The sequence below is a fragment of the Ambystoma mexicanum genome, chromosome 7p (genome assembly GCF_040938575.1).
Source record: "Ambystoma mexicanum isolate Mex_15411 chromosome 7p, UKY_AmexF1_1, whole genome shotgun sequence".
Lineage (NCBI taxonomy): Eukaryota > Metazoa > Chordata > Amphibia > Caudata > Ambystomatidae > Ambystoma > Ambystoma mexicanum.
Window position 1 is genome coordinate 250204122 of NC_090939.1, and position 25716 is coordinate 250229837.

Consider the following 25716-nt stretch of genomic DNA (forward strand, 5'->3'; position numbering starts at 1 on the left):
AAAATTAGCATACACCTTTAGAATTTAGACGCAGGCAGGGGTGCAGTCCTGGGAGCATGCGCTCCCCTGACTCCACCCCCTGATGCCACTCCTCAGTCCCCTTTGACGCGTCAGTAAGTGTACCGGGGGCTGCTCTGTCAGAGAGAAGTTCTGAGAACCAAGGTCTTGCTGGCCACCAGGGGGCTATCAGGATGAGCCGAAGGCCTCGCGATTCCCTGGCCTTACAGATGACCCTGTGAATCAGCAGAGTTTGGGAAAGGTGAATGCATTCATATCGTCCCACGGGATCTGCAATGCATCCCCCAGCAATCCTCTGCCTTGCCCCATCCATGACACAAACTGATGGCATCTGCTGTTGGTCATGGTCACAAAGAGGTCTACCTGAAGGTGACCCCCCCACCCGTCGAAGATCCTGCTCAGGACCTCCTTGTTCAACTGCCACTCTTAGTTCTCGATCCCCAGCCTGCTGAGCCTGTCCACTTCCAAGTTGGATTCCCCCAGAAGATGGACTGCTGACAAATGCTATTTGTCAGTGCCCACTCCTAAATGTGGATGACCAGCCTGCTGAGAGGGGGGAGCGGGGCCTGGGTGCCTCCCCGCTTGTTGATGTAATACATACAGGTGGAGCTGTCTGTATGCAGACAGACTTGCTGCTGATAATGGGAAGGAATGCCTTGAGAGCCAGCCAGATATAGCTTTGGCTAAACAGATTCACTGTTTACAAAAAGCTGAAAATGCAGGAGTGCGATTGGTATTTAGTGCATCAAAGAATACTTCAACCGCAGGTCTCCGCTGCTCCTTAGATTGGTTAGCGGTAGAGACGGCATAAAATTCAAGACAGGTTCCTTGGTGTACAAGTGTATTAACGGATTGGCACCAATTTATCTGATGAACAAATTGAAACTGTTTCATCAGACTCTGGTTTTAAGGACGGAGGATCAATGTCTGCTCATTATTTCCAGGACGAATTGTGTTTCAAGAGGAGACCGCAGCTTAACAGTTGCCGGACCAAAATTGTGGAATAGTCTCCCATTGAATCTAAGAAGGGCAAACTCTATATTGTCCGTCAGAGCAGGTCTAAAGACCTATTTATTTAAATAGATGCTGCTCCTATATGTTCTCTTGGTAAATTTCAATGGCATTAATATCCATCTGGCTGTATTTTCTGTTTTCTAATTAGCCTATTGTTCCATCCGCGCAGGATTCGATTAAATTAGTTGTGTGCGCAATATAAATAACTCAAAATCAAAATCTTGATACAGTTGATGTGTTCCAGCTGTTGGCCCCCTTCCCTCCAGGGACGAGTCCATGGTAATGGTGATCACTGGAAAGGGTTGCCTGAACGGTCTGCCCTCTACCAGGTTGGTCTCTGCACTCCACCACTCCGGGTCCAGGTGTAGGTGCTGTGGTATGCCGACAAGGGCTGCCTGACAGCCCGTCTCCAGATTCCAAGAAGCTGGAAAATGCAGCTGCAGCCTCTTTATTTTGAGTCTCGTGTGTGGCACAGCCAGGAGAAAAGACGCCATTATTTTCAGCAGGTGCTGGTACCACTATGTTGAGGTCGCTGGTCTGCTGAGAAAATGCCTCATGGCCTTCTTGATCGCTGTGATCTCGTCTTCTGAGGGAAGATCCTCTCTGCACTTGTATTCCAAATCAGCCCCAGAAAAGTTGAAGAGTGGGTGGTGTGTAACTGCGACTTCTTGAGGTTGACAGAGAACCCCAGATCGTATAGCATGTGCATGAGTGCTGAAGCTGTGTGATGTACTGCCTCTGAAGACTCTGCTCGGATAAGCCAGTTGTTGACGTACAGAAAGGTGGTGGCCTTCCGTCCTGAGCAGGGCTTCTACTGAGTTCATTAACCTTGTAAATACCCTTGGGCCGAGTCCAAAGGGAAGGGCGTTGTACTGAAAATGGAAGCCCATGATCCTGAACCTCAGGAAGGAACGATGTGGCTTCCCAAATGGGGTCGTGCAGGTAAGCACCCTTCAGATCCAAGGAGCACATCCAGTCTCCCACACACAGAGTCTCAGCAATAAGAGCTGGAGTAACCATCTTGAACTTTTGAAGGGATAGGGAAAGGTTCAAGGAAGAAAAGTCTAACAACTCGCAGGCCAGTCTGGTTCTTCTGAATGATGAAGCCCATGCCTCATTACAAAGCTGGAACTTCCTCCACCGCCTGACTCGTGATGAGCAAGCAGAGATTTCCGCCAAAAGAGTTGCCGTCATACTCTGTGTGAGTGGAGGTTAGGAAAGCAGCAATAGAGGGATTGGAGGGCGGAAGCTCGTGGAGACAACAGAGAGGATCCATGTGTACGCGAACCGTGCATGCCATGCAGGGAAGTGCAGGGCAAGCCTGCCACCCCCCCACTGTAGACTTGTGGATCTGGATGACATTCACAACTAGGTGCCTGGGAGGGTGACTGGAAAAACCCCTTGTGGGAGGATTTGTGCTGCTTGCACCAGTGCTGGCTAGGAGCTCACCCCCTCAAATGGCAGGTCTAGGATGCGCTCCTGCACATTGGGGTTACATTTGGTCGCCTTGAGCCAAGCCGTCCTCATATCGGTGGCGATACAGGTCGATCTACCTGCTGTGTCGATGAGAGCCACTATAGACCCCATGAGATTGTGGGCCACAATTTTGGCCTCTGCCAATCCAGCCTTGAAGCACGCCTAACTCTGTGCTGGGAGCGTCTGCATTGGCCTGGCACAGATGAAGTGTGGCATTAGAGTATATCTTTTTGCCGTATGATTCCAACAGCTTTTCCTCCTTCCCGAGGAGCGCAGATGTTGGAGCAGCTGGCAAAGACTGCGGATTAGAGTAGAGGGAGACCGAAGCTATAACTGATGAATGCGGTTGGGGGGGGGACCGACATAATGCAGGAGTCTCCCTATGCCTGCCTATACTTGGCATCCAGCCGTTTATTGGTAGGCTGCATAGAGTGCGTTTTCACCCATCCCTTCTTGGCAAGGGATTCTACATCCTTCTGCAGGGGGATGCCAGTTCTTGTGGACGGGCGAATGGGTCAGCACTTCAGCCAGAATCCCCAGCCTGAGGTGGCGGAATCCCAAAGTATTCTGCGACACCCACCAGCCTCTTGTGGAAACCTTCAAGCTGATGAGGGAGTATTCTGGTCGTCGTCCTCTTTCGTGTCACCAACTGTGTCCTGCAGGTGTGGAGCTGACTGGCAGTGCCGGGGGCTGCTGAGGAGGCTGTGCCAGAGGTGGAGCCTGCATGACTGGTGTGAGCACAGGAACCAAGGGATGAACCAGTACCGGGGTCTGCAACACCGTCGGGGCCTGAAGTGGTGCCGGGGGTAGCAAGTCCTTGTTGACTCCCCTGAGGATGGTGCCCATCTGCAGTGACTTCATGAGGGTCAGGAACCTCTCGAAGAACCTATCCTCACATGCAGGAGAAGGGCCTGGAGGCATGGGAGCCTTGCCCTGTGGTTGCTGTGGTCTTGGCGGTAGTTAGGCAGAATCCTGTGCAGTTCCCTTGGGGAACATTGCAAAAAGATTAAGACTTCAGGAGTAAGCAGTAAACCCAATTGGTAGCAGTCTGCACCACCCAGATTTACCTGGTAGCTGTGGCTGAGCAGTCAGACTTCTCTCAAGAAGAGTAAGGCAGTATATGTAGCGTATACACAATAGGGCCAAAAACGCAGTGGAACAGGCAAACACTGACCAGAGCTTTGTATCAAAAGTATATAATTATTTATTTAAACACACACTTTAGAAAATACACTAGCACTATAAGTCAAAGCAAGTTCAAAACACTATCAGAAAAGTATTTACACCTCCCCTAGCAGTTACTAGACAAGTCCAAGTTAAAACACCAATTTTTGTCAAAGCAGAGGTGAGCGTGTAACTTAGATGGCACTCCAATAATTAGGTTAAAGGGAGAGAAAAAGGCAGGTCATAAAAATAAAACAGTTCCCAACACTTTTGTAAGTTCAGAGCAAGTCAGTGAAGGCAGTATACACTGTAGAGCCAAAGTTCATAGGCCAAGGCCACTTTAAATGGAGCAGGGCGAAATGTGCCCAGGATCACACGGTTTAAAATGCACTAAAAGTCTTTGCAGAAGGTTCAAGAGAGGTTGGGGTGATTCAAGAAGTAAAGTTAGAAGGTCTAGGGCCAAACCCAGTTGAAAAGCCAAGGATTTATGGGTCACCTTTAGCAATCCGAAGAAAGAGAGGCCAGGTGGAACACACTACCTTAAAGAGAGGAAGCTCCAGCGGAGGCAGTTGTTCCTGGCATTGGATGCAAGTCGTGGTTTCGACCAGTGGAAGAGAAGATCTCCTCGAGGAGGAAACTTGTAGTCGTTGCACTGCCCAGTGTAGAGACCAGCCGTGGACTTCTTCAGTAAAAGATGCATTCCTTTTATTCACGGTCAAAGTGGTGAAGCTTGGCTATCCAGTCACCAGGGTGCTTGGCACGGGCGAGTCGACCAAGAGACATCTTTGGAAGGCGAAAGGGGCGAACTGGTTGATCCCACCAGCTCAAAGGAAGAAGACTCGTCCAGCAGAAGATCTTCTCTTGTCGTTAGGAAAGTGGTGAGTTCGTTGCAGCAGGGCTCCACTGGGTGTGTCGTCGTTGCAGATGGCTCAGCTTCTTCCCTCTTCGGATTCTTAGGTCCTGTGGCGACTTCTGAAGTTCCAGTCCCAAAGGCCCTGCTTTTATGCAGAAAAACCCCCATTCATCAGCCTAGCTGTCACTCAAACATGCTAAGTGGTGTGCCGGGCGGCTCACCACTGGGCCAATCAGAATAGAGTGCGACTTGAGTTGCTAAGGCAACACAGTCCAGGGTGTCAATTCCCCTCCCCACACATCCTGTGGAACCCAGACAGAGTGGCACCATTTGGAGGGCTTCTGTGGAGAAGCCCATCAAAAAGTGGAACAAAGGGCTCCACCTTGGTCAGAGTTACAGAGACGGACACTAACACCATTTTAAAAAAGAGTTCTGGCAAAAAGACCCAACCGTTGATTTAATATTAAATGAATAAACCGGTGGTATGTTTAACATTGAACCAAAAAGTGGTGCGTTTAAAATCAATGGGAATATCCCATAGGAAATATTCCGGTGAAATATTGTGCGTGGTAACCACTGCCACCAGCCAGAAACTCGACAAGGGGGGACTGTACAGTGCCCCCCTGAAAACAGACCCAGGGGCAATATAATTAACCCCTTCCAGTACTTCAACAATATGTAATGGTTCTGTTCACAATTTAGGACTAGTAAAGTCATTGGTGACTTTACATGCCCTGGGAGACAGTAGTCAGTCCCAGGGTATGGAGTCTATGTTTGGGGCTCACTATGACACCCCTGTGTTACTGCACTGAGGGTGCTGTGCAACACACAAAACCAGATGATACCCTATGGGGAAAAAAAACTCATAGCCCATAAGCACACAAAAAGTTAAAGACATACCACAAATCATGCCTAAGAGTGGGAGGAAAAGAGTCTCACTCTTAGCAGGAGAAAAAAACAAACCCCAAAGCTGCTGGGGGACTCACTAGGTTTGGGAAATTAGCCTTATAAGAGAATTCTCCCTAACAGCGGTGCTTGCTGCATCCTGGTGCATGCCTACCCTGTGCAGGTGTGGTCGGGTATGACGTGGAGCAGGTCACTGTAATGGTCCAGTCCCACCTAGACGTGCGTTACCATGCCTGCTCTCCAGAAGGAGGCAGTCCGGGTGAGTCCCCATCTTGTCTGGCCTGGCCTGGCAGCAATTTTGTCATGCCTCGTGAAACGTGCCTGCTGCGTGGTGCTTGAAGAGCAAGGCCCAGTCTCCGCATGCACGCATAGAAGCGAAGGCTTGGACCTTCCCTGCTTCTCAGGTGTCGACCTGGGAAGCGGAATGCCCTGGGCCATGACGCCGGTAGTGCTGCATCTATACGAAGTTGACTCCCCCCTCTGGAGTGGTACTGGTAGTAGAGCAAACCCTCTGCAAGGAGGTCCCCTTGCGGCCCCTCAGGCTGCCACCAGGACAGTCTTGCGACCCCTCAGCCTGTTGGTCGGTAGCTCTGGGAGCCTCAATCTCCTTGCTGGTCTTGCTTGTTTTAGGACCTGTAAGGCCCCTGCAACTCTCGCGCTTCCTTGGGAAGGAGTCACCCTTGCGGGGTGCGGAGGAGACCGGGGCACCTACCTTGGGCCTGGTCTTCCTCCTCACGTAAGTCTTCAGGTGATCACTCAACTAGCTCCCTCCACCTGGCCAAGCAATTCTTGAGAGCCAAGACGTTGCATGCGGAAAAGCCGTCCCAGCCATGGTCTGGGCCAATGCACCGGAGGCAGAGTGCGTGGGGAATCAGACGTCGGGAAGGAACCCTTGCATACTGGATACCTGCTAAAACCCTGCTGTCTTTGACATGCAGTGGGGAGGAGCGTGGCACCAGAAAACAGTCTTCTCTGACAATCTAGCTGACAAACGAGAGGGAAGAAAAAAAATAGAAGTTTTTCAGGGAAGAGCATGTGGAATAAAGGCCAAAGGTCTAACCCAGGAGCGCTGGTGAAATAGTCCGTTCCCGTCGACACGGAAAAGGGGACTGGTGAGTGGTGCCAGGGGGGCAAAGTCAGGGGAGTGCATGCTTCCAGGGCCGTGCCCCCGCGCGCATCTAAATTTAAAGTGGAAAACAATTTTTTCTGGTGAAAAAGGTTGTTTCCTGTCCCTAGCAAGGGACGCCCATACAGTATGGAGGGACGGGACGTAGGATTACAGTGTCTTTCCTCTGCAGAGCTCACAAAAACAGGTGCATCAGGTCACCTGGAAGACCCAAAACAGCAATAATTCCTCACTAGACGTCTAACCAAGCCTTTTGCAGCTACGGGCAGCTCTGCCAGATACCAAGCATGATACCGTTTTGTAAAGCGCCCTTCCAACATTTGTCATCACATGAAGAGATGCCGTTTAATGTGGCTGTGGTGCGTCTATACACTATTTTGCACTGTTCCAGCATGTTGCACACAGACAGGACTAGACATCTGGCCCCGATCCCGGCTCATGTTTTATCTCTTTCGAACCCCACCTAACTGGTTTTCCTTTATGAGGCTTCTCCAGTCGCTCTATTACTCATTAGGAAAGTATGTAAGGAGTAAAAAAAGGCATTTTGGAGAGGTCGTTTATAAGATGAGGGTTACAAAAACTGGGAATTTCCCAGATCCACCAGGTTTTATTTCCTTGTGAAAGAACTAATGTCATAGCGTATTGTATGGTAACCAATGGCATTTGCCCATACCAAAATCAGCAGTGCATTGCACAAATGATTTAATGTCCCCTTTAGAGAAGAAGTCTCCCAGCGTGGTTTCTTCCCAAACCCCCTTCAATCTTAAAAATAATGTGCTACCTATTACTGGCGAGACATTTGTATTGACATGCTTGATGTTACAAAGGCAGTGACCTGATCTTGTCAACAGGGGAAGAGAGCCCTCTCAGCCAGTGGTGGGAGGCCTACCAGAGTAATCCAGAGCCAGTCCTGCCCCCGAGGTGGACAGTGGCAGTTGGGAGGGCCCCAAATCCAGCCCCCGCCCCCACTTGTGCTAATAGGTTTCTGTGCCGACAAGTTCACTAATGCTATGCCTAAGCATCTTACTTACCAGTCTTCTCTTATTCCTTTCAGAAACATGTCCGAACAATAACAAAAAACCCCATCAGGACGTACACCCAGAGGAAGAACTGAAAGACTGCAAGCAAAATGGTGCTCGGCTGCATAATACTAGAATACCGCCCAGAAGAATTGAAGATACTAGAGCACAACCGTGACCTGTGACTAAGATACTGCATGCACATGCAGCAATGCACAGAGGTGCCAAACTCAGCAGCTCAGCCCACACACCACCAAAGAGGGTCCTGAAACATGAAGACATTTTCCATACTTGTCAATCTGGTGCATAGAAAGTGGCAGGGGCTTAGCCCACTACTTATTACTTTTTGCTAAACACATGTCCGGGCAGGGAAGACCCGGCCAGATTGACAGGGAGAGAGGTTCAATCCCTGGCAAAACAGGCAGGCTAGAAGCAGAACATGCAGGTTCTTCAAATGAGTTCACAGGAGGAGGTGGGGGACAACCAAGAGATTAGCAGGAGGGGAAGACTCTGGAGGCGAATTGTGGAGCAGGTGGGGTACTGGACAGACAGTGAAAGTGGTTTTGCAGCGGGTGTATGTGTACGAAGATTAGTGTAAGGAGTGACTGAAGTGGTTGCTACTTGGTGAAAGGAGGGTGCTTGCATAGTGGTAGGAGGAGCAGAAGTGCAGTGGACCCGGAGAGGGGTTGGGGGCGAGACAGCATGAACCGAGGGGGGGGGGGTGGCGTGGCCCTGACGAGTAGAAATGTGTAAGAGGAAGTAAAATCGTGGAAAGAGGAGTAACAACAAAGGGTGGAGGTAAACCTAGGAGGAGTAAGAATTACAAAGGGACAGATTAGTGAGGAGGAGTGGAGAACAGAAAAGAGTAGAAAGACAAGTGACTGAGCGTGTTAGGCAGGCCTGAATCAAACAGGGTGATTTGCCAGGCACCATCTCCATTACCGTTCAAACACTAACCTTGAGGTAGTGAAGGGAAAGTTTACGAAGTCCCTGAGGGAGTTTTGTAAGCTTGCCCTTCAGATCCTCATCAATAGCAGAAGATCACACAAAGGCAGTAGGGTTCATCAATTTCATGTATCTACTAAGCCGGGGGTAGGGACGCCTGAGTTAGGGTGGAGGTTTAACATTTGAAGAGAAAGGGGGTGGACGGCCATGGGCCCCACAAAATCTTTAATAAATCCCTTGAATAGCCTCAGGCTGGGAGTGATTTAGCCATCTGCAATACTGGTTGAAAACAGGGAGGCAAAGGCAGTTAAACCCGATTTTACAGAAAGTTCATGCCACAGGTCCATCATGCCCGATTTTCAGGTTTTCATATATGTTTTGTCATCTGCAGTATTTGCATTGCTATTGTTGATACTGTGCCAGAAAATTACTGCTCAAAGAAACATACCCAATACATTTCAAAGGCTTCCCGGGTGCACTCTGCCACCACTTCTAGCTTGGATGCTGCATAATATTTTTACAGGCAGGCCAACCAGCCTTCAGGTTTGGGAGCTATTAAGATCCTTTTGTTTGACCCTTGATCTGCATCCTTAAACACGCTCACTAGGACTTTCATGACTCCTTCACATTTTTTCTGGGGTCTTTTGGGGGAAAAGCAACAGCCACAGCTTGGAACAAATAACAGCCTAGGAACAACATACATTTTTACCCACAATACTCACACAACCAAGTAATGAAATGACTTCCATCTCGATGTGTCCACAACTATAATGTCAATCAGGCTGGCATAATTGGCTGAAAAAAGTGCAGATATTTCAGAAGTGAACTGTATGCCCAGATATTTGATGTATTTGCATACCCACTGACAAAGGGTTTCTCCGGGTAAATGGTGGGATGGCCATGGGGGCCAGGTGCCACCACCTACTGTCTTATGTAAAGACTGTTCGATCACCTAACTCATCCAACCATGCTCAGATCTTCCTGCAGGAGACAGTCGCATTGCACACAAACACCCACCCCTTTAAGAGTAGTACACAATGTGTACAAAACATTTAATTCCTGGTGTAAGCTCTCCCAAAAATCAGCTAGGAAAGTACTAGCAGGACTTCCATTTCTCACATGGTTTAGTTACACCAGAGATGAGGTTTCCATCATTGGTGCACAGTAGCGGTCAGAATTAGGAAAGCACAGGCTTGAGCAGCCACTATGCAACACAAGCCCCAGGTACAAAATGGCACATACATGCCATGTTAGAATTTTTTTTTTGCTGCTGCTGTCCCGTCCAGACATCTATGGAACCCGTGAACGCTTTGCTTGAATCACACTGGCCCTTTGGAGGTAGGTAAAGCATTTACTCTTTACTTACCTTGCAAAGCTCATCTGTTTTGGGAGCACTGATCAGTCCCGATGGCTATCGATGCAGGAGGACTCTTCCTCCATTACGAAATTCCCTGTTTTGCACTGCACGCATCAACTTACAGTGAAGTGTGGGGAGGATACTTTGTATCCCTTTCTTTGCTTTTAGTAACTTTTTGGTTAATTGCTTTGTGTGTCCAGGAGGGGCTGGTGGCAGTATCTAATTATTTCTGCTGTGTTTTAAACGCTTGTGTGCACTTTACTGCATGATGCCTTTTAGAGTACCATATACTCTAAAATGGCCAATTCCACAAGATTTCTCCTTGTCCTTGGGCCATCATGTCTTTTGGCCTTATACCTGTTCTCTCAGGTCTGGATTTGCCATAAGTGGTAAGCCCTTTCACGGGCAAAGCTTCAGTTTTCCTGGCCAAAGCAGAAATGTGTTTGTGGCCAGATGTGGGGGCTGAGAATGTCTGGTCCACATCCTGGCCAAAGTGCATCAGTTGCTAGGGAGATGTGGTGTCTAGGAATGGATAGGCCCCGTCAGTTTGAATGGTGCAGACCCTACTACAAGTGGACTCTGGGGAGACTCCAGCTCAAATGTGGGATAAAAGGAGTATTCCTGCAGCCATTCTTCGAGTAGTCATTGGTGCAAAGACCTTTCAAAAGAGGAGCATCCCACTGAAGGGCCAGAACACATTGCAGCCATCCAGCAAGGTCTTCAACCATCCTGGCAAAGCCCAGCTCCTTTGTTGATCGCCAGAAGGTTTTCATTGGTGTGGTGACCCCTGTACTGCTGAAAACAACCAGCCTCAACCCCTGCTTGAGGATCTGGGCCACTCAAAGCTTCAGAAGCGTGTCACCATCCTGTGGGCTGACAAGCTTCCTCCTGGGCTACCTTGTTGCATCGGTCATCTTCCAGAATTCATACTTGGGACTCTGAACCCTTGATTAGTGAAACAGGAGAACTTCTCCTGCAGCTGCATCTCTCCAGCATGTAGAGGGGCCTTGCAGAACCAGATTCTTTGTTTCAGCCTCGAGGGTCTACTTCGGCCATTTGTTCGCAGAAGTCATTGCCTCCTGTAAAGGATGTAATTGAGACTTTTGGTGCTTAGCAGGGGAAGGGCTTTTAAAAAGTGTATAGCCTTATAAGGCTGTGTATTGTGTTTTAACTGATTTATTTTTACTTCTTAGTTCGCAAATTGGTTTATTAATTCAATGCCTTCTTCACTTGTGTTCCATTACAGTGTTCTATTGTTGATCTTGCTGTGCTTAGAAGTCCTGATGCACAGTTGCCACAGCACCAAAAAGTGAACGTGTACACATTAGTAGTGAAGGACGCGCCTTGACCCTTGAACCTGAAGCGTCAACCTCAGACAGCTCTGGTAGGCCTCTAGCCCTCAGCCTGCTGGCCGGTAGTCGAAAGGCCCAGACTCACGACCTCGGAGGTGGCCCGGTAGGCTGTGCGCCCTCAGCAACAGAGCTGGTAGTCATGCTGAATCGTGCTAAGTACGGACTCTTGGAGGTAGAATATGACGATCCTTTGCCCACTGGGGCCGAAGAGGGCAAACTTGATCGCCCCTCCGTGCAACGCAGCTAGAGCTCCTGAGCCCCTTCCTGTGAGGCTAGGGAGGTGAGCCAACTCCACAATAACATCCAAAGGGGTAGAGGAAAGTGGGACCACACCAGTACAGAGTCCCCCTTGGGGACACAGACTCCTGTTCCCATGTGGAACTTCCTCAGGCCGCACATAGTGATCTACATGAACTTTTCTGATATATCAAATTCAGTGAGTTATCAGGAATGCGACAAAGAAACCACAACAACAGAGTATCCGTACTGGGAAGAAGACATTCACAACAGATATGGTACTCTTATGGAAACAAATCAGGTCTCCGAATCAGAATGTTGCATCCATTGAGAAGAGTGCGTGGCTAAAGAGAGATGCAGGAGAACAAGAAGAAAGAGGGAGAGCGAGAACGACGCAGGCAAGCCATGGGAGGCTCCATGCAGTGTTTCTCCCGACGGCGAAGAAAACCAGGAAGCCTTTCATACTCGTCCAGCATCAGCATCACAGAACGGTACACCCGAGTTGTGGTATACCCAAAACATGAGAAAGTACAAGGCCAGAAGCCCAATAAAAAGTGGCGGCAAGACCACATTAGGGAGTTTGTGGTTTAACAAGGGTCCAAACAACTTTGCTGATACCACCAACTCAAGAAGCCAATTGGATGACTGGTCATTAAAGAGGGGACTGACTCCGCGAAGGGGACACGAGAAAGCACAACGATAGAGATGCCAGGGAGAAGGCATCGGAAAGCCATGAACAGAGGAAGGGCCCCTCCACGGAAGAAGGCTCACAAACACATTCTCCTTTCAAAGAAAAGGGCAAAGGTTAACGGTGAGAACGGAAAACCCAGGTGGAACCAGAGAGATTATATATTGCACAGTTAACTCGTCCCAGTAGCAAATATGAAACAGTTAAATGTGAACCAAAGAAACTTCAAATTCTGTGATTCTAGAGAAACTGTTGAACAAGTGACTAATGAAAGAAGAGCAAAGATTAAAAAATACCCTGGGAAAAGGGGTAAGTAATTTGGCACAGTATACAAAGTAAATCTAGTGTTGAAGCGAAAACAAGAGATGGCACAGAACCTACTGAAAGTAAGCAGTTCCATAACACCTCAGGTAAAGTACAACAAAGCTCAGAGAGCTAAAACCAAGAAAAAAGAATAAGATCCTCAAGAAGGACCTCCAAAGAGGAGCGAAAACCCAATAACCCAATTAAGGAACTAAAGAGCTTAATCCTAGAAGTCACAGGAGACTATTTGGGGATTATACATCTAGGAAGTACTCTGGAAGTGCTGTTGGCGGTCGATCTGGTACGTAGAAGCAGACCGGATCGCCGTTGGCTCCACCCCCCTGGTGCACCAAGGGTTGCAGGTTGACATTGGACAGGGAGGAGTGCCAACTCTGCTTCCCACCCACCTATACCATTATCCGAGGTGGGTAGAAGTGCACAGACTAACTACATGGAAAGTAATTTAGCTTAAACAAAGAAACAAAGAATATCTCTTTGGAAAAAGGTGTAAGGCTGAGAAAAAAAAAATAACACAATTTCACAAGCCCTGATGTATGTTAGATGGAATAGAATGACAATGGGTGCATTAGTCTAGCTAAAAATAACTTAAATAACATTGAATTAGATTCAGCTGGAAATGCTCTAGGGTAAGGGGAGAGGGCAAAAGGGGTAATCACTCTGTTCAGGGGGATAATATTGTTAAATGGCGATTCATAATAATGCAACACCACCAGGAAGTAAACCTGGGGGTAAATCTGAGTGCCATTTGCAAGTATTTGCTGGACGCTGTTAGTGAGTCTGCAAAACCGAATAGCAATAATAGCAATTGTACTCTAAGTGGTACTGCTCTGTCTAAAGCACACAAAAAGAATAAACAAAGGCTGTGTGCGGTGTTGGATTGTACTGGAAGATGTGCAATGCCTATATGTGGGTGAGGATGACATAGGGGGCAAGCATATAAGGGGGGAGGGGGTAGTCTGGTGGTGCAAAACAAAATCTGTGGTCATCTTGGGTTTAGTGAAGGTGGCAGACCCCAGAGTTAATGCAGCGTCTTAGGCGAGACAAAAAGGGCAAATCCAATTGAATAACTATTTGGAATGTACAGGGAGTTAACATGCGTGGAGTGACACTGATAACAGAGGCAGATACGGTTGAAATGATCAGAGCCATATTGAAGTCTGTGTCTGGTTTAGACACCCCACACTAAATAGGGCGGTAGTGTTGCACATTTTACATGGTGTGTTCCCACTTCGAGTCATTACTACAGCAGATATACTGATTGTGGCTAAGCTCTGAGGAGCAAAGGGCTGTGGACATCACTGTTTGGCTGTGGCGAGTACACTGACACTACCTGGAGGTGAATTGGAGAATTGGAGGTGCGTGTGCCTGTAACTTTAGCACCCAACCTGGTCACCTAGTACAAAAGGCCGCCTACACCGTCCTTGCGGCGCTAAGCCCTGAGGAGCAAAGGGCTTGGACATCGCTGTTTGGCGAGTTGCGGAAATCATGTCTAACAGCCCTCAATTAAGCACGTTGCCTGGGACTACTACGTTATCACCAAAAACACATGCTCAGAAAAAACGTGAGAACATTGCAGATACAAACCGGAGCACAGTGCCTCAACGAAGCCGGCTGACAAAAGTAAGTAAATATCACTCTTGTGCATCTACAAGCAAAGACATTGAGACACTTCCACAAACTCAAATGTCTGTCACCGCTACTATACCGGCATTACATGCTAAGCTCGTAGATGATGTATTTTTTGAAGGCGCAGTATCTAATACACCTGTGCAGCAAGACAGAATGCAAAAAACACATTTAAGGCACTCAGCGGATTCAGTGGCGCAATGTAATTTAGTAAACGAAGCCTTGGGCACACATGAGGCACGGGAAGTACTAAACACTGGCACCACACCGATAAGTACAGAAAGTCACATAACGTCACCTTTGGTGAACCACAGCAGTGATTTCACGGCTGGTGGAGGAGAGAGTCTGGAGTCCATGGCGCGCATTGGGTCGGAGCGGGTGACGGGAGTCCCGGAAGACTCAGCTGTGTGTTCCGTCGAATGCGAGGAGCCGACGTGCAAAACGTGTAAGTCTGATCCAGTCGAGAGTCGATCGATGTTGAATCTTGCACCTTACTTCCATTGAGAGCTAGCTCGCCTAGCTCACTTATCGACGGACCGCCTTCAACTCCTTCTCAGGAATTGGAGTCACTTGTTAGTGGCTCCGAAGGTTTTAATATACCAAAAATTGCCGATGAGATATTTGGCGTCCGGGTTGAGGATCAGCCTTGTGACTCACAAACAGGTATGTCAGCCGACACTGCAGTGCCGGCTTTAACCATTAAACAAAGCGCGCCAGGCCTCTTTGTATATTGTAAACAACGTGCTTCAGAACTTAATCATCATGACCAAAGTGTGCAAAACTAATGAACTTGATATACTATCAAAAAATAACATTGGAGGATCGAAAGCCTTGTTGAAATGTAATAACACGAGGATAACTAACCCCTGTGAAGAGTCAATATAGAGTGCTCCTTGTAAACGTGCCAAAATGAGTGAAAAAGGTGAGCAGACTGCGCTCCCCCACGACTTATCTGGCTTACCGATTCTGTCCCAGAAAAAGTTAAGCAACAAGAATAAATGTCCACCAACTTACAGTGCCTTAAATACAAAAATGCCACAGCTATTGAGCCCTGATGACTGACACTGATACGGACTCTGACGAGACTGCCGATTCTTCTTTTACAGAAAGCCCTTTCCCTAAAATCAGAAGAAAGAGAGCAAGTACTGACAGAGCGTCCCACCGCTCCAAAGTCCTAACCCATGGTCCAGCCCTAAATACAGCAGTGTTATCAACGGAACTACAAGAACTGCTGCTATCTACATTAACTATCTCATTGGCACCATCCATAAAGCTGTATGAACATCTACATGAGGCAACTAGAGATTTAACTACAGTTGTGGCCTTATTAAACTCCAAAGTAGTAAATCTAGAACAAATATATGGCCACACAAACAACTTGAGGGCTCGAAAAGACTGGATGAGCTATACAAGTTACTAAACGAGCAAAGGAGCAATGACGCGACAGACAAAAAGCTGTTTGCTGAAGTTGCCAAAGAACCGCTTGCACTGTTTAAATGGATGGGAAAAGATTACCATCTGTGAAACTATAATAGATCTAATGTCTGCACACGATCGACCATGGATTAAGGAAATCATGGCATGGGCAACAGTGGTGACATTATAAAGCCACCTTGTTGTTTGCCAGCAACACAGACCAACCTATCACAGTTGATTCCTAAAGCTCCCATTGAGAAACCACATGTCCAAATTCCAACCACGGAACCTTCAAGCTTGATCCCCATCAATAGTAAGACAAGTACTCTGCCACCTGGGGAAACAAGTCTATCACAAAGCATGGAGGTACCAAGTCAAAACAATACCAATCATCGAAATTGTTGACGTGTCCTTCCATACTGCCTTTGAACAAGCAAGAAGTTCCGCAAACTTGGCTCAAAGAGTTTTCCAAGCTGAATCCACATCAAACTTGCAACCCCAGATGGAGAGTACAAATCAGATTGGGAACAAATCCATCTCAAATATAGCTCCAACTTTATTCCCCATCTTTAATAATGAGGCTGAGACACCCGTAAGCACGGGTACTGGAAAACAATCGAACGTGCCCCAATGAAAAAAATCTAAAAATCTACCGGCAAAGAAATGTAATAATTTGAATGGAGCACACAAATTCCTTCGTAACATTAAGGTGGTCCACGTGCTAGCCACTGAAAATAAACAATCGTCTAAGCCAACACAAAATCAAGCGGTTATAACGCCTCCCGTCACTAAAACTGGAGGTAACTTAACTGACAGAGAGCACGGAGCATGAAATTCCAACCGAACTGTTAAATATTTCAACCTAGGATGACACTGAATACGAAGACAATGTTGAGCCAACCACCTTATCTAGCGAAAAAACGAAAAAGCACTAACCGGTGCCGACAAGCCCGTGGACACACAATCGAAAGAGCCCCGGCCGTCGGAAGACTTCTCGTCATTGGGAAAGAAGAGCCAACAAGAGAAACAAACATCAAATCAGGCGGTACCAGAGTCTTCTCTTGAACAGTCTAGCCACGAAACTGACAAGGTGGGAGTGATTCACCTGAAGCCGAAGAGTCCTATTTTTTTGACAATGCAGGCAAAACGACAACAAACTACCAAACACAAATTATAAAGAGTGTGGACCATGATCAAGGAGACAGGAAGCCGTGAGAGAGTCAAGTCCAAGGTTTTCAGGAAAGGGATGCATCTCACCACGGAAAGCAGCCAGAAAAACAAAACAAGGGTCAACCAACAAGAAATCACAAAGGAAACCCTTCACTGAGAAGGAGCCCTTTAACTAGGGGACCATCTCAACAGACCATGGCCACACTACTGGTCGAGAGATTACAGCCTTCCGACAACTTGATTCTAAACCGTAGCAACATTATAAAATTACTACACCACGTACCTGGATTACGCACAATTACTTCTGAAGACCAGCAGCACATTGTCGAATTTCCAGAAGAGCGACGTAACGACAAAGAGGTGCTTCACATAACCTCCCCTCTAATAGCCTCAACCATCTTGGACGCTAACGTGTCCCTTTTTTCTTTAGGCTTTGATGTGAATAAGGTACAAGACAGCCTGCATGTAGTATCAATAAACGACCGAGATGAGCTATCATATACTCTCGAATGTGCATCAAACTCTCATAAACCATCTACGTGATTGTCTACAGCAGCCTTGAATCGGCCTGTAGGATTCTCCTCGTCATCCTGTAAGCCTCCAAGAGAGGACGCTCCTAATAAAAACTTGCCGTTCATTGGAAAGAAACATGTCTCGTTTGCTGAAGATCGACGCCCTGAACAACGAGGCGAGAGCAAACAGTTAAGTATAACCATACAAGGTCAAGTGAAATTAGACGGTCAACCCTCACACAAGTAGCCTCAATCACGAAACAGCTCAAAACTGGCAATGGTTGGCGACAACATTAAGTAGCAACCAATCGCATTAATGCCAGAAGGAGTCTGCCTCACAGTTATACTCATTAGGCTCTTGGAACACGCAAGGCTTTAGTCATCTGTTTAACAGTGAGTTGTTAGGTGATTTGTCTATTGCCTGTTTACAGGAGACTTGGCTAAGTGACATCCCGACAGTATTGGACTTTCAGAACGCACTAAACCCTGCCATACGACTTCAAAAAGGGGCGTCCTATGGCTGGTCTCATAACTTTGGGAAGACGTGCATCAGGCTTTGACATCACCAACTCAATAAATCACTCTCCATTTATCCAAGAGTCAACGATTGTAAAAACGGACTCCACATCACGAGCAACTCAACAAATGATGATTATAAATGTATATTGGAACCATGGAAGAGAGGGGAAAGATTAGTTTATTGATGCAATTTCCACCATTATAGATCGCTTACTTGTGGATCAAAAGGGCTCTAACACAATACTCTGCGGAGACCTGAATATTGACCATTTCCACTCCAAGACATCCCAGGCCAAAAATGTATCGTTGAGATGGATGAAAGAAATGAGTGTAAGAAACTTACAAATGTTGAATGGCCATACTCAAGGCGACATACCGCCGGCCCTGACGTGGAATAGAGAGAATCACGGCTCTACAATCGACTACATATTTCTATCAGCAGACCTTCACCAACGGGTGAAAACACTAAAAGTGGCCTCAAAGGAAAGTAGCGTTCACGACAGGCTAATCATGGAATTCGCAAATCTCAAGCGAAATGTTAAAACAAAATGGCCACAGAAGATGATCGTGGAATCAAGCAGAGTGAGGCTAAGGGTAGCTGAGTAAGAGATTGCTCAAATATCCAAACAATACTCTGCGGGGGGAACCACGCTCGAATATGCAGACTTATTGGTCAATTTCAAAACAAACAATGGTGGCTTAAACCATTTGAATATGAAACGCCTCCATTGTTTTGATTTAGACATATTGAAACAGAAACGTCTAATGAGACGCATAATCCGTCAAGCCCAGACAGCTGACAAAGGCACATGTGTAGCAAAAATAAAGGCCGCCAAACAGCAGTACAAAAATTGGATCAAGACCCATAAATGTACCATGATACAAAGGGACTCCGAGCATACGCTAGAAAGTCTCCAAAACAAGAACACCAGAGAATTTTGGAACATTATCAACGATACACAAACTCCCCAGGCTGCTCTACAAGCATTCATGGTTTCAGAAGCAGTGTGGATTGCCCACTTCAACAAACTATATAAAAAGAATCCAAAATCAACAAACATGTACGTTCCAACTAACATAAAATGGGCCTTGACATTTCCCAAAGACGACATTTTAAGAATAATTAACAAAGCTAACAACTCACGTGCACCTGGGCCAGACGGCTTGACTAACTTCACGCTTAAGCAACATCCGGAGCTATGGGCCGACCTTTGCGTGACTCTCTTTCAGAGAGTAAATGATCACAGTCAGACGCCAAACTCATGGAAATCTGCCGTGATTGTGCCGGTGTATAAAAAGGGCGATAGAACCTGCCTAAACAACTACCGACCGATTGCCATACTTGATGTCTTGGGAAAGATTTACGCAACCATGTTACAATTTAAACTAGTTAAATGGGCCACACTGTCGAATCATGTTGACATTAGACAGACCGGATTCGTAAAACATGTTGGCTGCTCCTGAACTTGTTGCTGCTGAACTTCTTGAAAATGGAGGCGATAAGATCCCAAACAACGTTATATCTCGCCTTCATTGATTTTTCCTACGCATTCGATATGATTGATCGGGGATTGCTATGGAACAAAATGAGTGCATGGGGTTGCCCGGAAGATCTCTTGGCGGCAATAAAAGAACTGCACACTGGCACCTCAGAGTAAGACTAGATCAAACTGGCACCCTGTCATCATCGATCGAAACATTTAAGGGAGTTAAACAGGGTTGTCCCCTGGCAGCCGCGATATTCAGCCTGTTTATATCGGACATTGGCAATTCCATCGAGGCTGTAAAGTCCTTTCCGCCAAAGATGCACAGATCCACTCTAAGTTGGCATCTTTACGCAGACTGCCTCATACTGCTGGACTTAACACCAATTGGTCTGCAAAGAAAAATCAATGCAGTGCAACAATATGTGGTTGAAAATCATCTGCTATCAACACAAAGAAATGCAAAATTCTTGTGTTAAAAAATCTTAAGAGGTTGGACAAGAACGACAAAGAGCTCATCCTGGTTTATGGGACAAGAAAAATTACAGATATCATCTAGTGTAAAAGATCTTGGCATGATTATCAGTTCTAGTCTCAATGACGACCCATGGCTAACGGCGACAAATTGCAAATGTAAACAACTAACAAATCAAGCTCTATTGCTAGAGAAGAGATTCGGCAGGTTCTCTCTCAAAGTGGTCTTGCGATTCTACCAACAAAAAGTAATATCAGCCCTAACGTACGGGACAGAAAAAGCCTTGGGTTGTTCATGGGAGGTGTGGTCCACGCTTGAGAAGATCTCCTGGACGAAAGTCCTGGGCATATCAAAAGGAACATAGACGGCCTCAATTCGTTAGGAATTATCGCTAATCTCTATCTACGCATGAGTATGTTGGAGTCTGTTATCGCTATACCGGAAAACAAAAGTATGCGAACAAATTCCGCAATTTGCAATTTTCCATAACGCCAGCTCGTCAGCCCCAGGAGTCATGGCAATGTGGCTGAAACAATGCGAAAGTCTAATGTCAGACTATGATATCAACCCAGAGCTGCTTCAAGGTAATCCGGAAGCAGCGAAACTAAAAATTTGGTGTTTGGATTGGGAGTTGACATGCACTGAACGAGGGGCATCTAAGCAAGCTACTGAGTGAAGTCCCACCGGAGGCTCGTGCATTCAACAGTATGCAAAAATGCATTGAATTATTCCCAGACACAAACGCCAGGAGGTTGTTCATGTGTCTTCGGCATAACATGTTTAAAACCAAGGAAGGCTTGAGAGCATGGTCAGTTAATGCGAACTTGAACCCTATGTGCCGCTGTTGCACACAGGAAATTGAAACTTTAAAACATTTGGTGCTATTCTGCACCAACCTACGCACAGAGAGAACCCGACTTTTGGGCTTGTGGAGCGAGTCTCATCCATGCCTTAACGCAGAAGAGTGGTGGCAACAAATGTTCAATGGAACAGACCCGAAATTGATACTGCCATTGACAAACCTTTTGGCTATAATTGAGAATCGGCTATTGGACTAAGTATCATACTAGTGACGTATTACCTGAAATTGTGCTCAGAGATCAATTACACTAGAATGTAAAAAGACACTGAACATAAAAGCTGTTGGGTAATGTGGTGGACTGTAAAGAGATGTATGAGTAATAATGAAGGGTTTCATTTTAAAGGTTTGTATGTAAACCAATAAAATTAAAATATAAAATACTGATTGTGGACCACTTCGAAGTCCAGAAGCCACAAGGGAGTACATTTTACAATATGAGGATGATCTTTTTAAGATTGGCTATTGCTGTGAGGTTGTAAAAATTATGAGTGTGCACTAGGACCTCAACCGGCCCATAGAGCTGTGGTTTCCCAATAGCACTTTAAAATGAGGCAGCAACACCCATGAGATGGATAGGGATGCAGATTAATACTCTTGCATCAAAGCAAAAATGACAACTCAATGCTTTGGCAAAGGGAGTCAGTTTAATGACGAGTACAAAAAACGGGGAGTTCATGAATATCAGCAATCGCTCGATCTTCCTTCTCGCTTCAACAACTCCAATAAATTTCATAAAAAACACATCATTTATACTAAAAACTCGTCATCACCGACGTGTCATGCTTAAAATCCGGCATGCTATTCTATTGTTTCTTAGGAAGGTGACTTTAATATAGGTACAATATCTGTATATGGTAACAGAGTGAGAGGATTGGACAAACAATGTCAGGTGGGGCATCTAAGCCCTACCGTCAAAATGGCTACTGTAAGCATCACTAAAAGTACGATGTCTCATGGTTTTACTAACTATAGGACCCTTGATTACTTGGTCCACTATGATTGGCTTTGGCAACAGCCCCACTCATACTTTCCACTTGCCTAGCAGCATGCAGAATAGCCGGCCAGGTGCAGGGAGCTCGTCTGCACCCTCAGCTTTCCTCCAATTATTGCTACAATCAATCATCATTTTAGTGGTCATGTGTCAATTATTTCTTTGTGGTTGGCCTCGAGACTGCTTCTTGGTCTGGAAAAATTAAGATATCTGTGCATGGCACAAGGCCATGTGTAGGTGTGAAAGTTTCATCCTGTCTCGCTTGGCTGGTCACGTGATTCCGACACCGTGAAATCATCTTATTCTTCAATTTGTGTATTTGATTTAATTCTGACAGCCATCTGCGGCTTATCTTGACCTTTCTGAACAGGATACTCTGTTCTTTCATAAATTGTATCCACTGTTGGTCTATTTCAGTCGATACAACCTTGGCTTCCTGGCGCGATTTGCATGCGTCTGAGTTTCTGTCTTTAATTTTCGATGTGCTTGCTGCAAAGCTCTTCGAGACCCTCAGTAACCATTGGTTGATTCTGCTCTTGTACATAGTGGAAGTATACTTCTATAAAGCGCTGCTTTTGAGGTAGATATGTATGGGTGGCGCTTGCCGCAATCTATTTTACTACTAAGCATAAGCAAGCCTCACAAATTCTTACGGTTCCTTGGATATGTACACGTGTAAACTAACTAAATATCTTCATCGCACATGTGGCATTATTTCTGACATCTTTGACATTGATTATTTCACTTTAGGTTCAGGATATCACTTATACATGGCGTTTCGTCTCTTTTCATCATTTGCAGGTCGTCATATCTTCTGTATGTGAGTCAGTCCGGGTTCTTGTGATGTCACCATTCGTCTTCCTTCAGTATCTTTTTAGCTTCTTCAGGGATTGCGTTCTGACAATCTTCATTCTGTTTCATTTGTCGATAAGGCTTTCTCAATGGCTACGTTACTGTCAATGTTTTCTTAGGTGGCGGTACTTCAACAGGCGCTGTTCTTCTGATAGGTACTGGACACAGCCCAACTGCGGCTCTCTGCTGGTTTATTTGCTCATCATACGTCACATATTTTGACGTGAATGTTCCTGGTACTTCAAAATGTACTGCTGGAGTGCGGGTCATGTTTGGGACCTCCTCTACACTCCCCCCTCTGGGCGATTCATCAACCACTTTCATTTCTTCATTGGTATCCACCTTTACTGCCTCCTCTGGATCCAGACAGAGGTTTGAAGAAATACATCTTTGGGGTCCATATCTTTAAGACTCCCTTCAGGCTTCCTGCTGTTCTCACGTGCTCATCTTTGTTCCAAGTCATTAGTTGACATTGTCCACTTGGACTACAATAGATCAATTTTCCCACATAATTTCTATGTTTCCTGGGATATCGAAACATTGTTCCTTCTGGTGCATAAATGCTGGCTTTTACAAAGTCTCTTATTTTTCTTCATCAGTCAGGTCCTTAGGTTTCAATCCTGGTTCGACAATCATGATCTTCATCCCTATGGCAGTTTTTGCAGTTTTCTGGCACAGAGAGATTATTATCTTGATAACACAGATTCCGAGCAATATCATCACTAGAAAGGCTCCTAGGAATTTGAATGCATCTGCAATCCATTGTGGATCCCATGAAAATAGTGATTCAAACCGGCTGTCGTTGTCCACTTCATCAGTTTCATCAATCATATGATTCTGTCGTTTGGTCATGCATACCTATGGCCACTGTTAAGATTCCATTATCGTCGTCGTGAGATGGCATAAATGTGCAACATGATTCTCCAATTTTTGTACAAACACCTCCATCCATAGCTGTGATCATGCCAAGGACATATCTGTTCTGGAGAGTCATTAACTCTTCCTTGATTAGATTGAATCGTTTTATGGTCATGTTGATGGTCTGCAACTACTCCGATCTGGTTATCTGCAACCATTTAGTATTTGCTCCAACTTCAAATCTTGGCATAAAAATTAAGGTGAACACCGAAGAAGTCTGACTGAACAGTCTATGCTCACATGGGATAGCATCGAAAGCTTCTATGGATTTGGCAGAAAAGTAATTCTCTCTTCATTCGGCTCATTAGTTCCACAGATCTCTTTTTCCTCAGGTGAGCATCTGCTTTCGGATAACTGTCAATATTCAGATCACTTTTTGGAATCACCAACGCTGGAACATGGACATTGACTAGTGTGCATTTACTTCCCCAGTTCTTTGGCAGCCCGATATATGCTTTGGATCCACATGCCCAATAATGATCCATGATAACTGCAGTACCATTCCTGGGGTGTCAAAAACTCGCCCACAGTTCTGATTCGCCCCAATTTTCATTGTGCCATTATTCCTGAAGCAGAATTTTGGGCTCTCCAATGGCACTATCTGCAAGGGTCCTCCTCGGTCCTCGACCCATGTCACTAGTTTAGCAAGTTTTGGCCATAATGGCTTGCATCCAATTCGTACTATGTCAATGGTGAGCTCGTAGTGACCAAAAACCATCCATGCTCTGCAGATCACCACTCCTTTCTCCCAACCGTCTGGTGAAAGCACTGTTCCCCAAACTTGCTTTTGGCCTCTGTTCTTCCACTTCCGAGCTTCTTCTGGAGTTCTTCCTTGAAAGTTCGGTTTTGGATTTGCTTCTCTTCTGATCTCTGCTCCTTTAACTCCAGGCTTCTCATATCTGATAACAATGTGCTTTGTTTTTCCATTGTTTCTTGTTTTTATGTCCTGGATATAATTGTCTTCATTTAGATCCGTTGCTTCAGTTGCCCATTTCAGTGAGGCACCGGTTCCCATGAACTGGCCTCTGGTCTTGCACATTGCTATGTGCGATATAGATGTGCAGACGGCACACTGTCTTTCAACAGCTACAAAGATCTTTGACTTCCCCATGCTGTAAGGTAGGAGTGCGCAAACAAAGCATTCCTCCTTTGAATTTCATCTCTTCTTCTATGTTGGTACCAGATGTTATTCCCCAAGTGTGCGGTGCAGTCTAGGTAGTCGTTTAGTTTGTTGCTATCTTCTCGTGTGCTTCTCTTGTAGTTTGCTATCATCACATCTTTAATAGCATCCATGTAACAACTTCTCATTGGAGGATTCTCGGGTACTTCCATCCATGGTTCAGGCATCTTCATCTGTACCATTTGAGTACGAGAAAGTCTGCCAATTCTTTCCTTGTCCTCTTGTCTTTTCCTGGCTCTGGTTATGAACGGCCATATTTATTCTGCTATCATCTCTGCACGTGAGAGTTTTGCTGAGCTTGCACTTGTCCCTTTCAGTGCTGGGTCAGGGGTGGTTATCAATGCTGTCTCTGTTGGTTTCCTCTCCAACTCCTTTTGTTTCTTTAAAAGTTCAGCTTTTTCCATTTGTCTTTTGACTTCGCTTGAAGTGGAACTTCTAATCGTTGGCTGTCCAGCCTTCTCCCACTCTTTGCATTTTGGTTCTGCAGTTATTGACAATAGAACTGGTGTATGTGCACTCATTGTTTGCGTCTATGTGGTTTTCATTAACCTTTCCTCATGCTTTCTCTGCCGACCCAGTCTCCGGCTTTTCAATTTACTTGTTAACAAAGGTGTGTTTCATTGCTAATCGCATCCATTTCAAGTTCACTCGCTCCTTTGTCAGACCGTCTAGGGACTGGAATCACTATAAAGGGTCTGGGTGCCTTCGTGGGTGTCATTTGAACACTTTGTGCACCAATGAAAAATGCAGTTCGAATCGTCAGTGACAGTAAAACAAGGATGAACACAATGAATACGTACATTATACCTCTATGTGTCAACCTACACCACTTTGTTCCGGGACAATGCGAGCGTCTCTCCCTCCTGAGGGATGACAACGCTACTGCTTTGGTTGCCCATCTCGATCATTTAAGGAAAGAAAACTAACTTTTAATACATTCTAGGCAATATCGTCATCTCTGGGTTCCGCTGTTTCTGCTCATAGGTTGCAGGTACTGGAACGATTGTCCTTCTGTGCCTGACTAATAGAGTGTCTCTTGTCTCTGGACAGTTCTCTTTGCTGTATATGAAATTGTCAAAACAAGTTAATAAGTTCCGCAAGTCTCTAGTCGGCATGTTCAAAATAAACAAGCTGACAGTCAATGCCTCTTATCTGTCTCACTCCAGATGACATGTTGCTCCTTTGCCAGCAAAAGTGTACTCTTTGTCAACACTTCCTCGATCTGTCCCTCG

At 46.0% G+C, this 25716-nt stretch overlaps 1 protein-coding gene across 4 annotated transcripts in view; it reads right to left on the reverse strand.

The window, feature by feature from the left end:
- ITSN1 (intersectin 1) overlaps window positions 1–25716 on the reverse strand; it is a 3188156-nt gene that overhangs the window by 1842695 nt on the left and 1319745 nt on the right. The window lies entirely within an intron of this gene.